Source organism: Pinus tabuliformis, chromosome 8 (genome assembly GCF_031772625.1).
Source record: "Pinus tabuliformis cultivar Carrire ecotype Pingquan chromosome 8, CPIR1, whole genome shotgun sequence".
Taxonomy (NCBI): Eukaryota; Viridiplantae; Streptophyta; class Pinopsida; order Pinales; family Pinaceae; genus Pinus; species Pinus tabuliformis.
In genome coordinates this window covers 153,014,799-153,031,509 of record NC_142294.1, presented here as the reverse complement: position 1 = coordinate 153,031,509, position 16,711 = coordinate 153,014,799, and the positions used below count along the sequence as shown (strand labels likewise).

General features: G+C 34.2%; 1 pseudogene; it reads right to left on the bottom strand.

Annotated features, from left to right (window-relative positions):
• The window catches only part of LOC149234585 (2-oxoglutarate-dependent dioxygenase 19-like), a 55,071-nt pseudogene that overhangs the window by 18,180 nt on the left and 20,180 nt on the right, over window positions 1-16,711 (bottom strand).

The window sequence follows — 16,711 nt, the reverse complement described above, 5'->3', positions numbered from 1 at the left end:
AGTTGAAATTTACTATATGGTGCATTCTCCACCATCTCGAACTTTATTGGATGATGCCTATTGTGGTAAAATTTCTAGAGCTTGTTTCTCATAGAGAATTTCAAATCGATCACCCTCATTCCAATTACCTGCATTAACAATCATGTTCATTCAAATTCTTGGTTGCCACTGAAATCCATTGATTCATCTTTATGAGATTTGAGAAGTAAAATAAAGTCCACTCACATTCTTCATTATTGTTTGGTTCATCTTTAAAAATAAACTTTTTATTTTTCAAACTAACCAATTCTCATCAGTTTAATACTTTACTAGCACATGGCCATTTTGCATACCTACAATGGAATCTACAATATTCTCTTCATCCGCAGTTTCTTTGGAAATGTTGAAGTCATGCGATTCATCTCCATCATCTGTATCAGCAAGAAGTGGATTATCAATTTGCAAATCTATATTGAAACTTGAAACTTCTCTTCCACAACATATATTTCATTACTTAAGAAGTAAGTAATTAATTTGCAGACAGACATCTAAAACTGGATTCTTCTCTTTTACATCACTTTGGTCAATTAATAATTTTGTTTATTCAAAATGTTCTCACCTAAAGACGTGTCACATTACGTAGCCTCACCTCCAACCCAATGCATGTATAGTTATGTTAATATAATCAAACACCCGAACACCCCAGTAAACACCAACATAGTATAAATTGCCGACCTAGTTGTCTGCCAGTGCTTTCCCACTGCTATATCTAGGTTTTGAATGATGACCAGTAGGATGACAATTAAGAAGTACTTCACAGCTGCTACCCGGGAAGGGCATGGGAAGAACAATGTCTTTGAGTTCAACATTTTCCTCCTGCTAACTTAACTTATAAACTATGATACCTTAGCTTGAATATCGATGTGATCAGTTGGGAAGCCTTGGGATTTATAAATGTACCAAGATTGCCCTGAAGATTGAAGGTTGTGGGGTATAATTTGGTGGTGAATTGGTGGAGTAAAAAATAAGAACATGCACTCACAAACAACCATGGACATTTCACAAAGAAAACCATTTCCTAATTGCTTCTATTCAGGTGTACCAACTCAGCTAAAAGAATTGTTCACTCTAAGAACGAATGGATGTAATTAAGTTCAATGGAGATTAGTGTGAAATCAAAAGACTTAATGTAGGGTTAGGACATCCATGCTTTTCTAACATGGCACGAGGTCCTATATATGAGTTAAGATATGTTAATCACATGATCATAAGCTCGCTAAGGAAAACCATGAAAAAATTGTCCATGTCAATGAAAAACTATCTCCTTTCTAAATAACAATTCTTTCAATCATGTCAAGGCCACACATGATGTTTGTATTAGAAACAAGGGATTTATTAGACTCTCCCATTTTATAATTTATAATGTTTCATTAATATAACTATGTCTATCTCTTTTTATTAAACAGTACCGATGTTAGAAAGTTCAACTCAACAAACTACTCCATGAAGTCAGAGTGTTGACAAAATCTTGATTAAAGCTTGGGGGAACTTTTTTCATTCTTGGCATTTAAATTTGATTGGGAGGAGTTTTGTCCATCCACTCATGATTTAGACTACCTAGTAAAAATAAACTAGGCGTTACTTGCTAGTTACTTCTTAACATCATCATCAAATTAAGAATTTTTTTATCCTTATAAGGTAACACCTTGATATAGTTTCCAACTTTATTATTCAATTAACATTCAATATTTGATGCGAAGTTTGGCCATGAATGATCTATCATCAACTTGTATATTTCCTTGTATAAATGAAAAATATATAAAACAAAATCTTCTTTATAACATTTCATGTGATTTGCTTTCTTATTTCCTAATATTTCTTCAATTCCTTGCTATTTCCTATGCATGTGTACCCCATATTTCTTGCCCATAGTTGGCCCAACCACTCTTGTTTCTATCAACTGATTTCCTTCCATTTCCAGTTTGTGTTCTTTGGGACAAGTACTTTTATGTCCATTTCTTTATCCAATGCAGGCTATAAAGTTATACAGGGTAGGCAAAGACAACAAAATGTTAAAAATGAACATATTAGACATGGCATTTTACAATCAACAAACCTTAAAAGGCCACCCATAGTACTTCATTAACCATAAAAGTAATTTGGCTGGAAATTATAAAAACTTTAATTGGTCATTCCTCTTACAAGTTATAAGAAAGTTTGAATTAAGTGTAGCATGGATCAAAGGTTGCAAATCTCCTTTCTCATTTGTAGTTCTAGTCAACATCTGACAATTTAATTTCTTTAATCTATCATCAATATTCTTGTAAGGTTTCCTCGAGCCAACAAATGATCTTAGTAAAAACATTTATAACATTGAGAAAATCAAAGAAATATATGCTAATTTAGGTTTTCGAGTAATCATCAAACATTCAAAACATTTTTGTTCCATGCAGAATGGGTAAAAATGCATAAATTTAAAATATTTAATGGGAATACTTGATAAGTAAAAATAAATTTGACTCAATTTTACCATGTTCTACACGAACTGTAAAGCAGTAGGTACAAGTGAATATAAATTTTACCAATTTTGATAAAATTTTACCCACACATTAAAGCAGGTGTCTTCACTGAAATTGTGGTAATTTTCAAAGGTTACTTCACTCTTGCAATTCTTTTGTCCATGTAGATGGACTAAAAGATCAAATAATTCAACCAATCAGAAAATATATGTTTTATAGAATTGGCCATACCATATAGTAAGCTAGGACAGAGAAATCTCTACTCATATTTTCTTCCACTGCCCTTCCCCTACCTCATGAATCTACTGCTCCTCTCACCACAACCATTCTTGGCCATTAGAGCCAAAGGTCGCCCCGCCCACCAACCTTTTTATTTATTTATAGTGCCTTATAACGACCTGATGAATCTATCTATATCCACATTTTTTTGATTGCCACTGGCGGATGGGTGAGGGATAGAACCGCATTGGAGTAATTTATGTTAACACACTATGCTTAATTGAAATCATGACATAAAAACATTAAATCTCAAATCAACCTCTAATTTTGTAGGTTTGTATTGTAACATGCATATTTTCCTTCAATATTTTATCCCACTGTGTAAAGAGTAAATCATTATGCTTATAGTGATTGCATAAAAAGAGATACAACAAGCCTACTAACCTTATCAATCTTCTCAAAATAATCGACTAGATGCGAGAACTAGCCTTTGATCTAACCACCAACAACAGTAAGTCAGGATGGCATCTTGTAGTAGCCTGCTCGCCTTCGATGTGCCTGGGATTAGAATTGGTGTTGGGAAAGAATTTCCTTTGTGGCTGCAAATACTGAGAACGAAAAGGATGACGCTACTAATGTTGATGGTGTTGATAGCGTATTTCCTTTTTGGCATCATTTGAAAGAAATGGAGATGCGTCAACACCATTGTTCTATTTTCCTCTCAATTTATTCCTATAATCCCCCTTGTTTCTGTTCCTACCCTCAATGACTTGGCCAATGGCAGTGAGTGCTATCAACCACCGAGACGCCATAAACAAAGATTATCTATTGAAGGATGCCCCATTCTCCACAAAGCTCTCTACATAATCTGCATCCCTCGTGGAGGGTTCATCGCACAAGCACCCCATCAAAATAATTACAAAATGCACTCCAAAAGGCCTCCTCCGACAAACCCCAAAACCCCCCAAAAAATCCTTGAAAGCATATAATTTGAACTTAAAAATGAACAAATATATAAATAGAAAGGCTTGTCTTTCCAGTCTTTTATCTTTAATGAGCGAGTCTTTGGCTCAAATCTATTAAAAGAAATAATAAAAGTTGCACACAAAAAAACCTTGACTAGTTCTCCTCATAATTTTGTGCGAAGAATAAAACAATCCGTGTTGCATCAAGACAGACATCGTCATGTTCCTCTAGTATTCTTCTTCTTAAACACACATCATAGTGTTCAAACCCCGTGATGTGTTTACAAACCCCATGATGTGCAACCAAAGTAGTCACTTGGAACCCATAGATATAATGTACTTTATGGCATGAAAATTCCATTTTCTCTGAACCAGCACGTTTGAATCCCAGAAATGGAGTGCTTCAATAAAAGCAACACTTCTCACCAACGAGGTGCAAATACAACCCAAACTGAACAACACCCCTTCTAATTCCCTCGAGTGCATGCTACATTTGAAAACCATGTTATTCTTGTTGAAAACCCCCTAGATCTGAGGAGGTCATGGCTACCATAGGGTGAAGGTTCAAATCCTTCAAAGGTCTATGACTCCCGTGGAGGCCATGGCCGCCATTCAGAATCCCTCAAATATCTATGTCTAGGTCCATATTTATGCACATACAAAATTATTGTGTAACTCTTCATTTATTTCCACTCACCCAGCCTCGTGACCTGCATGCCTTGTGTGCCCTCTGCATATCCCTTCTGCCATTACAGGTTATTTTTCTTCCTCATTTTATTTATTTATTTTTAAACTTTCTTCCATTTTCTTTTCATTTTAATTTGGTTTTGTGTTGTTCCCCGCAAATGGGTGTTTCTTTGGTATATTTCGTATACAAGCGTATTTTTAGGAAGACAAATACCCTTATCACGTTGTCATATTCATGGTTATTTGCTGGGAAATTTGGCTTTATAAATTTCGTTTTAATACACATTTATTTTTTTATTATTGTGAATTGAATTTTGTTATATTTTGGATTTATTTTATTATTACTGTGAATTGAATTGAATTATATATATATATATATATATATATATATATATATATATATATATATATATATATATATATATATATATATATATATATATATATATATATATATATATATATATATATATTCTTACTATTATTATTTTAATTTTAATAGTTTGGAGAGTGCATGTCATGAGGGTGTTTCCTGGTCTATGAATTTAATATTTTCATGATTCGCTTTTATAGAAGTCAAAATGAAATTTAATTAAAATCAATTCTATTTTCATTAATGGATACATTCATCATGAATAATATAAGCAATGAAAGAGATTGGCTTGCAAATTAAGCACTTAATTACACAAGTTGATTGAAGAAAAAAACTAGTGTAAGGTGATGTTGAACTTGAAAATTTGGGGACCTAATTTTTAATTTATTTCCTAAAAGAGATTTTTTTAACATATATTGAGCTTAGTTTGTCGCACCTTGCACCTTGATTATTTGTCTTTATAGTTAAGTTAGACAAACTTTCATGTTTTACTTAATCAATTTTGATTTGTTTCTTTCCTTGTTATTTATTCATAAAATGAGATTTTGTTTCATCCCTTTAAATTCAATTTCCTTTGTTGTAATTCTTTTATATCAAACATTATATTGAAATCGGGCTTCTTCTATTCATGTTTTTTTGAGCTTCATCCATAATGATCAAATTGGGACCCCTATTTTCCTTTACCATCATAGCATTATTTGATCTCCTTATAAAACTTGATTCTCAAATTTGGTCCTTCTTTCATGTCCATAAACTACTTAAATTTCTCTCCTCTCGTCAAACTCTTTTCTTCGATCTTTTACACTTATGGAAATGTTCATTACTTGCTTTCAAACATTGGACTTATTGAAATTTTCCTTGATCCAATTTGGAAACCACGACTAATTTCCAAATAAGATCTTTTCTTCCCTTATTCACCACCCTATTTCAAAATTAGGCCCAATTTGAAAATCAATCCCCCTTCTTCATTTTGGTCCTTTTATATTTCCAAATAAAGTTAAATTCCCAAATTAGGGCCCTTGTTACTAGCAATTATATTTGAGTTATATTTTAAATTTAGAGTTATGTTTCTTATTTTCTTCTTTTTATTTCAAGATACATTTTTCAAATTTTAATTTTTTTTTCTTTTTTTTCTCCTTTCAAACATTTTTACTCCTCTATACATTGATTTCTACATCAAGCCTAATCTTTGAATTGAGGATCCTTCATTCCTTCATAGCCAAACTTTCTACAAATTTCCAAATTGGGCTCAATTTTGGAATTTGGGCATTTTCATACCTTTCTCTTTGAAACCTTCTTCCATTTGGCATTAATGACATTAACATAAAGTTTCCAAATTAGGTCCTTCTACCATTCACATCACAATTCAAACATTTTGGTCTAACTCTCAAACATAGAAAAAGGACAAAATATATTTATAAGCCAATTATGTATCCAAAATATTCAAAGGAATTAGCTTGATTAAATAATTGATTTTATTTGGATAACCATGTGCACATTTTTCTAGGCATACTAACATAGAAGTACCTTTACATATGAATTACCCTTATAAAAATAGAAATTGACATTTAAGAAAGGAGTTTGAGTAGTAGTATTGAGGAGAGTTTAAATGAACAAAGGAACCTCATGTTCAAGAGAGAGTTTGAATCAAGAAAAGAAACCAAAGACACCTAAGTTGTACAAAATGATGGAAAATTCAAATAAAATGTGAAATTGAATGGAGAAAAGTAAATTATTAACAATTAAAATTAAATTCTCATGAGTACAATAACAGTATCAAAGCCATGAATTTGTGGTACTAGCCATAGCCTTCAGTGTTGTATAGAGTCTATCACATATACGTTTCTAGGTCTACAATTCCATGTCGATCGTTACCCATTACATCGCCTATTTGTGGTAAGATTTTTCTGTAGCTCTATCATTTTGTTACCTCTATTTGCAACCATTTCTCTATGTGAGTGCGGTTCTAAATTACCTATTTCTACTGTATCCAACCCTAGGTGCTCTAGAAAATGACATAATGAAAACCGCAAAACCAATTAAACGACATAGTGAAAACCATAAAACCAATTTAAAATGAGACAGAGTAGCTTTTAGATACCCTACCCCTTCCCATCATTGCAATGTTGCACATCGGTTTGCTTCCATTAACCAAAACAAATCTGGACATGGGATTGCAGAAACTAATACAAGAAGATTTGGACCTGGGATTGTTGAAATGAAAGGGTTGGGGCTTCTGAGAGGAAATGTACCTGGAATAGAAGCCTCATGATTGTTGAGAGAGAGCATTGATCGTTGTTTCCAAATGGAGGTTCCTATCCAACACAACAACAAAACATTAAAATATTGAATGAAACCCTCAAGGCAATGCTGAATAATTTTGACAGAATGAATCGAAGGTACAGGAAAATCCTCAAATTGTAAAGGAAAATCCTCAAATCATATAATGGACTGATAAAATTTAAATAGTGAAATATAAAGGAAAATACTCAAGCCATATAACGATTTATATAATTTGAATAGTGAGATATAAAAACAATTCACATTCTAATTACAGAATCTGTGGATGAGTTTATATTGACTGTAGTGGAATAAAACCATCAAACCCTGACTAGGCACCTAGACGGTATTAAGAGGGTTTCACCATATTGAAATAACCTAACCACAACTGTGAGGAACAGAGGATGATTGCTCAAGCAATACTACAGTGCCGCATGGAAAACAATGAATTTTCAATCCGAGGGATGTATCCCTATTAAGAAGCAGGGAACCAACCTGAGAAAGAGACTTGGTGTTAGAAGCAGACTACTCTCAACCCGCACACATACCGTCAGGGTGAAGGTCCTAGAGGAAATCTTACCCGTTGAACATTGAACCAGAAATAGGTCAATTAACGAGAGGCATTGTTTTAAACAAAATGTAAAATAAAGAAAGACAAAGACTCATTCTGCAACCTGGGGTGTTGTCTTTAAATTTGGTGGCGCCATAGTTACTGTGAAGGCATAAGAAAATGGTTAATTCAAACCCTTTTATGCAATCTCATAGTTTGTGTCTCTGTGAGCCTAAGCATGGAGAATACCTTGTCTGTTGCGGCCACCATTACTCTGCCTAAATGTTAACAAGTGAGGAATGGGGAAACTCTGTGAGAAAACCCTGCTTTCAACCCAAGCAACCAGAAATTAACCTAGCATATTCCAACTGGAACGTATGTAAGGTACTGGGCGTAGTAGGAGACTCTACCTGATAAGAGTTTCATCGTCTTCTCAGGAAACCCTCGCGATATTGCTGGGTGCCTTCAACCCTAAACTCACCGCCAGAATTCCCATCGGATGCGAAGCTTGAGGTGAAATTGGTTACCTCAACCATCCCGCCTGAAGCCTTACCATTAGATCGTCAATCTATGATCAACCATCCCACCTGAAGCCTTACCATTACGCTTGAAGCCTTAACATTAGATCATCAAGCTATGACCATCCCTCCTGAAGCCTTACCATTATGCTTGAAGCCTTAACATTAGATCATCAAGCTATGATCAACCGTCCCGCCTGAAGCCTTACCATTACGCCTGAACCCTTACCATTAGATCATCAAGATATGATCAACCATCCCGCCTGAAACCTTACCATTATGCCTGAAGCCTTACCATTAGATCATCAAGCTATGATCACACAATGGATATCGGTACAGGTGTTTACGGGTCGGAACTCTCTAGAGACCACCCTTGGGATTCATAAATAAATTACTAAAGGTTGGTACTGTCAAGATTTATATACATCGAAGTTTTCAATGTTAATTAAACAACAAAGACAACAAGGAATGTGACAATAAACCAACCTCCATAATAACATGGATATGAGTAAATAATTGCAAAGTATTAAGTTAAGAACATGTAAAGGGTTAGGTTAGGATGGTAAATTCTCTCAAAAAATTTATATAACATTAACGTAAATATCCTTAATCCTTACCATAATACTATTTCCAAGTAGTGTATCAAAATTTATAACATTCATATGGTAAGAATATGGTTGTGAGTATTTTTTTTGGTATTCTTATAATTATTACAAGTGGTATGAGAGCCAAGGTTCTGACACCATGGTATCTTTGGAACTAAAGAAGACAACATGTGAATGAAGATAGAGATAATGAGAGACAATATACAAAGGGGAAGTATACCACAAAACACACCAGAAGCATCTTATGTAGGGGTCGATCCTAAAATGTTAATACAATTGGGATAGAAGTCTCACGAGGGCAAAGTATCTGTGTCAGAAAGAGTCCAACACTTGCATGCATAAATGACTAATTTAAGAACTCACAATGAGAGGCTCACACAAGAACACGAGAGAATTTGAAGAGTTTGTCCCATAGACAGAATCAATGAGAGCCAAACCACAATGCTTGCAATGGAAACAGAACCCCAACCTTTCATCAAAAGGAGGATAATGCGGAATCGGCATGAGGACAAGATGAAGATGAAGGACAATTTCTAGGTTTCATCTTGTCATGATTTGTGGCATCGTCGAAGTAAGGAAAAGAGTAATACTAAGCATGAGAATAGTAAATTGAGTTTGATTTTTATTGGCTCTTAGAAAAGGATGCGACCTAATTGCTTAATGTCTGGTACTTGGAAATCTCTCACTGATAGACTTTAGTGGGCTTCAAATAGATCTTGAGGTTGGACGATTTATAGTACAATGTTATAATCAAATCTCACCTATATTCTTTAATTATAAGTTCCAGAGTATGTCCCAGTGAAGTAATGTGGATGGTTGAATAAGAACTATCAGAATACCTTCAGGATGGCTTGGAATCTCTAATAGTCAAATATTGGTTGAAGGAGGTGCAGATAAAAATGATGATTGGTCACTTTTATATAGATATCAGAGCTATTATGGAGGATTACTGCCAATCAGGATTCATTTAGTGAACAAACTATGGATGAATTGGTCACCTGGAGGATGCATCATGCAACAAAGTGATTGTTCACAAATATCTGAAGCAATGTGTTGGATGCAAAAGTGAGGACAATAGTTTACAGCCCAAGCATACCTTGCAATAAAATTTATGGAAGCCTATATGAAAAATTGAAGAGAAGCCATTCTACACTAACTAAATCTATGATCACTGGGTAATGGTACGTTTCCATTAATGCTTATCTGAAAGGTGATTTGGGAAGATAAATTTCGATGGAGATCTCTAGCATACTGGAACAATAGTGAAAAATTTTCATGGTGAATTACAAGTAGTTACGATCACCAAACTAAAAACACCTTATCATTAAGATTATAACCAATTTTGAAAGTTGTTATTTACTACATTTAGGGAGTGACTCAACTACCCAGTTTCAACGTAGTTGAATTTTTTCTCGTGTGTTGTAATCTCCCCAAATCCTTTTTGAGTTAGTCTCTTATCTAGTTATCCTTTTCTAAAACGTAGACATTAGGATTTTCTATAATAAGAAACAGAAAAAGGTATGTAACTTGTGTCTATATATATGGTTGATGTCATACATGTTGTCCTATTTATGATTTTCACTTTGGGGCACAAATCATTCTGCCTATTAATGGTGTTCCCTTTTACATAACTCCCAACAGAGTCTTTTCCAAATTGAGGTTGTGAAGTACATATCCTACTATTCACATTGGAATTCTGCCATTGGAGTCCAATTTCAAGCAAATAGAGAGGAGAAGTGGTTGATGGAGGGGTTTTGTAATTCTTCCCACTCGGTTTTGAATTTGTCACAACTTCTTAATTGGATAGAGAAATCAATACAAATACCAGTGAAGCTTCCTCCTTATGATCAATTTGATGGTGAAACACAAATGTTGCCATGAGGTATTACTAAGCATTTCACAGGGAAGGGTGCAGAGGTTACCTTGTCAAACATCTGGAACCTACGAGGGAGAAGCTATTTGGAAACCCTATAGAAAACAACGTGAATGAACCTTGGCCAGCATGGATCGAGCGGGTAGTTACCATGACCAAGCTCAAGAAAACCTTCACCGTCGGGTGGGCATCGGCATCCTGGACTGTTGATGAGATCCAACTCCCGAGATAAAGACAGGTGTGAGGATTATAAAAGGCCTCGATAAGTTTCCAGTGCATGAATTCACTACGGGGTAATGTCTCTAACAATATGATAAAAATTCATTTTACTCCATTGAATCCAAAACCATCAAGGTAATTTAACAGGGTATGGTAATCATTTGATGGAAAAATAAATTCTTGTTCATTTTCCTCTTCAAGGGAAACCTCCCAATGAACTAATGCTCAAATATAATCACTATGCTTAGCAAATCCAATAAGGAGGACTTAAATATTATTCATTTATAAAACCTAAATTTTAACCACTATTGGTGCCTATGCTAATGAATAGGCCATATTACATTTATCACATGAAAGCTACCTAGTATGAATTATTTAATAATAACTAACATAACAGACTTTGTATATATTACATTAAATGAACACCATATTTATAATATTATTAACCATTATGGACCCCATTACATCACTAGGGGGGATCCCACCATTTCATCCCCTTTGAAACACATTGCTCTCAAATTTTATATCTATGATGTATCTCCATAAGCCAACTTCCTGTGTATGGGCGTTGCCCCCAACCCTAAGAGTGAAGTAGTCCAAGAAGTGTGTCCATAAAAGGATCATCCATAAACCAAGGTCCCATGTACAAGTACTACACTCCACACTAAGAATGAAGTCATCCAAGCAATGCATCCAAAAATCCAACTATCAAGTATAAAAGTTTCCTTCAATTTTGACAATGAAGTCATCCAAGAAATGATTACATAATCTTATATCCTAGGTACAAGTGTGAATGTTGGGTCCCAACTAATCATACATGAAATTGATGAATAGACATGAGGATTTTGTTAAATATTATCACCATGGTCATATGGATCCAAACATCTTTCCACCAAGATACTATGTCATCCATAACCAAAATATCATCCACATAAATACAAAAGGTTAGTTATTGATATGGAGTTATGTACTCTATGGTATGTACAAGTATTATTACACCAAAATGTCACGACCAATCATCAGCGGACTTATTTTACCAAGGTCCCTTAAGGTTGTGGTAAAAACTTAGCAGGAAGAATTAAAGTGCAACTTCAAAGTTTAATTTGTTTTATTGTGACTAGGTTAGGTAGGAGGCGCCATCTGAGATCCTGACAGCAATATCAACATATTTTACTAAACAACTCTCTTTCACCAGGTTTCTCGATTCAGGCCCTAAATTTCATCGAGTCCTACTCACATTTCTTAGAAGAAAATAATGTGCCATCCTCAAAATCCTCCACCTCTTCAAGTTAAAAAATAATATTAGGGGAAGGAAAAATTACTTTGAATCCTAACACACCAATAGGATTTTTGCTACTTGTTTTATCAAGAAATATAATTCTATTAATGAAACAAGATGACTATGTAATCAACAAATGTTAATGCTCAAAATAGTTTTGTGAAAAATTTCCATCACCTAAGGAGAACATATAGACGAAGGAGAGACTAAAGATGAGGCTCCCATAATAGGTTCAACTTAACCTCCATCCGTCAATATCCCATTCTAGTAGTTTGAGTTAATTTGATTGTCCCTCTTTAATGCATCCATCACTACAATGCATGAATTCTTGAAGCCTAATATTTTCATATATTAAAAAGGCTTGGTTGATCCAATCCCTCTACTCTAATACTTCTCACATGGATACATTGTCAATATATTGTGTGTAAACCTAAGATAATTTGTGATCCCATTTTTAGTATCATGAATTAAATATTCCCATCCATTCTCTACTTTATTTTGTATAAACTTGAAGGAGACATGAAAACTTGACTTACTAGTGACGTGACTTCTAAATAATCCACAACATCATAAGATGATCCATAGAAGCATCACTAAAAGTCAACCCATATTAGATAGTTATCAATTTAATAATTCATCATATAATTTAATATATGTTATTTTCTAAATAAACCATGGTTGATAATAATTTTGTTAAAAATAACAAAAAATCTTATTTAATAGAATATGTTTGTGTGTTTTTTCGTTAGAAAAAACAAAGTTGATCATATTTCTATTCGATTTGAAAAAATACACATAGTAGATACTTATAGCATTCACAAGGAATTGAGGTCATTATATTCTCCTTACAAATTTCTATCTCAATATTTAAAATTCTAGCAAAAAAATTAAGAAGCCCATAACCCTTTATAAAATTGATTGTAAACATCTAGTATTTTAAATATTTATAATTAATTATACCATGATAAAAGTTCAATTACTTCCAATAAGGAAATGATGTACTCTATCATCACCTAGAATAGAGTACTCTCGCAAAGGTCTATGTAGATATGACATTCTATTCACTCAAGATTGATTATTGCAAAAAATATTTGGAGTTCTACTCTTCACCTAGCCATAGACCTTATTTCTCTAGATATTTCAAAATCAAGTCATGCATGAGCCATCAATCCATTACTATGTTGTCTCTTCTTAGCCTTTTCCTCAATTACACAAGCAAAAGTGATGCCATCTTCTCCTTCTTCTCTCTCCTTATATAGAATACGTCGATGGTAAGGAAACCAACCCCTATGGTCCACCTATCATTCTATAATTTTTCCTTTGTCTTAACATTTTCCATTCACATAAACTTACATTAGACATTATTCTTCCTTTGTATTCAATTTTGTAATAATCAATATAATAATTACTTAGTAAAATTTATACTTGTTACAAATTTCAAATTTATGAATGGAATGTCAAGAAAAGGTATCATGTAGGGATTGAACATTGCATGTCTTAAGTCAATATAGAATTTGCATATGTTTAAAAATTGCACCTCTAAAAGCTACATCAATACTCGTTTTTCACATACCAAACAAGATTTTAGAAGGAGACCAACAAGCTACATGAACACCACCAGCGTAGAACTTTAATTTGAAAATCCCAAAAGCCAAACTTTCCTATTCAATAAGAAAACAATAGATAGGAAATGTAGGTGAAAATGTTGAAAAGCATAACCACTTGGTTCTTTCTCATATAACTTTTCTTGATGAATGAAAATAGTGTATTCCTTTGTAGAAAGGTATGAGCTCTGAAATATTCCATGATAATTGCATATTCATGGGGCTTGGTTTTCAAGGCAAAGTCCAATGTTCACTCTAAACTAACTATGATCATTAATAACCACTTCATGAATGCTAGTAGTCAACCAGTAAACCAACCACACTAGAATTTGAAACCGAATAGGTCAAAATGGAAATTAAGTATGTTAACACAAGAGTTCAATAAGAACTTGAATTTGGTTACTTGTGCCTACTAGGGAGATATTTCCATTAAAGGAAATCATAACACAAGCAACAATACAACAAAGTATAAGTGATCTGAATGACGACGTTACCAAAGATGTAAGTGAAGGACTGGGAAATATATGGTGATCATGGGAATGATAGATATCGAACACAACATGATGATGTTGTTTGGAGAGGGACATATCATTGTGGAGGGATGGATTTAGTTTCTAAAAGGGTCTCAACTCAGTCTACCCAGTTGGATGGGTTGTTTATCTCAGATACAGTGAGATTGGTTAAATTCAGCTTATCAGGTTCATGAGGGTAGGAGAGGGAGGCAAAATAGAGATGGGAAGCTTAACAGTCCTCCACAAGGAAAATATATTCTTGCATGTAAAGGTAAAAGGAATGCTAGGGGGTAATCTGATGCAAAGCAAGGGTGAATTATGCCTCCCTGAATGCACATCATGAGACTGTGTTTAAGATTCGTCATTCTGAAGCTGCGAGAAGACTAGAGTGTAAGCACAAGAGAGAAGCTAAACATATTGTGGGTTGAGAAGAGGGCCAAGAAGGCCCTTTCTGATTCTTCCTCTTTTAGATTAGAGACACAATATTTAAGAGTGTTTATAAGGTAGCAGTAAAGATGAGATGGATTGTCAAGCATATGCTGGCAAGGATGTTTTTGGACTGTCACAGTGGAAAAAATGATCTAATGGATAAAATGAATGCCTGCTTCCAAAGAAAATTTCAATGTCGAGGAGCAACTAGGGAGGGGTAGATGATGGTTCCCTAAGCTAGGTCAAGTTCTTGCAATGGATTAAAGATCAAGTTATGCTGGAAAGTCTCATGAGGAATATGATTATGCAATAAATGCACATGAAAAATTGGAATTCAAAGTCTAGGACTCATTACAAAGAAGTGGTTCAAATAGTCACCACTAAGTTTTGAATGGGATCTAAAATTTGACTTTCTCAAAATTGAATGAAGTTGGAACCACTCTGAAACAACCTGAAACAATTAATGTTAATATTAAATATTTAAGTAAAAGTTGACATTATCCTTATCTTTCCTTTTCAAAGAGGAAAGATAAGGAGAATGTCAAACTTTTACTTTTACTTTAAAAATTAAATATTACCATTAATTACTAGGGTTAGATTTTGTATGGCCCTAGGGTTAAGATATTTTTTTCATTTTAAGTAATTTTTATTAAAAAATATTATTTTGTGGTCATTAGCTATGTTGCACTACATTCTTTAGAATTGGTCAGTTTAGTAGAGAACTAGTCACTTTGGTGTTTTAAGGTGAGTTCAATACAAGACCAACCTTAGCCAATCTGAACCACCAAACTAGACTAGTACAACTCTAAAACCATTGTGACCAACCAATTCCACTAGTTCTAGGCTAGTTCCAATAATAGTGTGCCCTTCTCATCCTCCTCTCAAGTCATTTTGTTGAATCCTTTCAGGAATGGTGATTTGGAGAGTGTCATAAACTGTCATACTGTTGTGAGCACCTAAGATCATAAGTAGTTAAGCCTTGAAAAACATAAATTTGCAAGGAACTAGTACAAACATCCCAAAACATATTTAGTGAGGACATGCATGCAAGGAACTATTACAGACCTCCCAAGATACTTAGTGAGGACGTGCATGACCAAAAAGCATCAGAAAAAATTATCCACCCTCAAAAACCCTGCCCAAAACATTGAAGTGTGGTGCAAAACAAATTTCTAGTAGGCTACTAATGCTACCAACAATCATTCCCTCTCCAATTTCACAATAAGCTCCTACTCAAGCTACCTCCTCCACTATGGTTATAGTAAGTTCTTGCAACTGTGTGAGCTACAAGAAATTAAAACTGCATTGGAATCTCCACCAATCTTAGGGAATTTGACTTCTCTGCATGCCCCAACTATTTTGGGTTGATTTATTAGTTAACTGGATGATCATTGAGTTTTACTGAAGTCCCACTCCCTAAATGAACTTCCACTAGTTCCTCCAAAAGTTAGAACTAGTTTGATTGACAACAGCCTGAGATAATTGACCTTTATTGCTGCAAATTAGCAATCACATATGTAGAACTAAACTCTAACTCCTCCAACTCGAACTTACTGAGTAAACTAGGTGACACAAGCCATGTCACACAAGTTAACGTCATCCAGTTGTTTGTTGATGTGGAAATTCGAATTTCTCAATTTAATCAAGGAAAAATCAAATTGAGAATTTCTTGCCGCATTTTTCAACACATAGTTCATTGGAATGTATTACTTTCACTATGAACTTGGCATAGTTCACATGTTAAGTTCATAAGGTTTTGGGCTAATGTGGTTCTATGTGTTGTGTATATAAAGAATAGGTGTCCATCTCTTGCTATTAGAAACAAGACTCCCTATGAAATGTGGTATGGCCACATTCCTTCGTTGAGGCATCTCAGGGTTTTTGGTTCCTCCTATTATGCCTTCATACCTAAGGAACAGATAAAAAAAACTCAGTGCAAGGAGTCACAAATGTATCTTCTTTGGGTAGTCATACCTCCAAGCCATACCATCTCTATGATGAAGTGAATAAGAAGTTTATAATATCTAGAGATGTGATCTTTCTTGAGTCTTCCAAGATTGACAATGTTGTTGAGTGGTAGTTTAATCGTTTGGATAGATT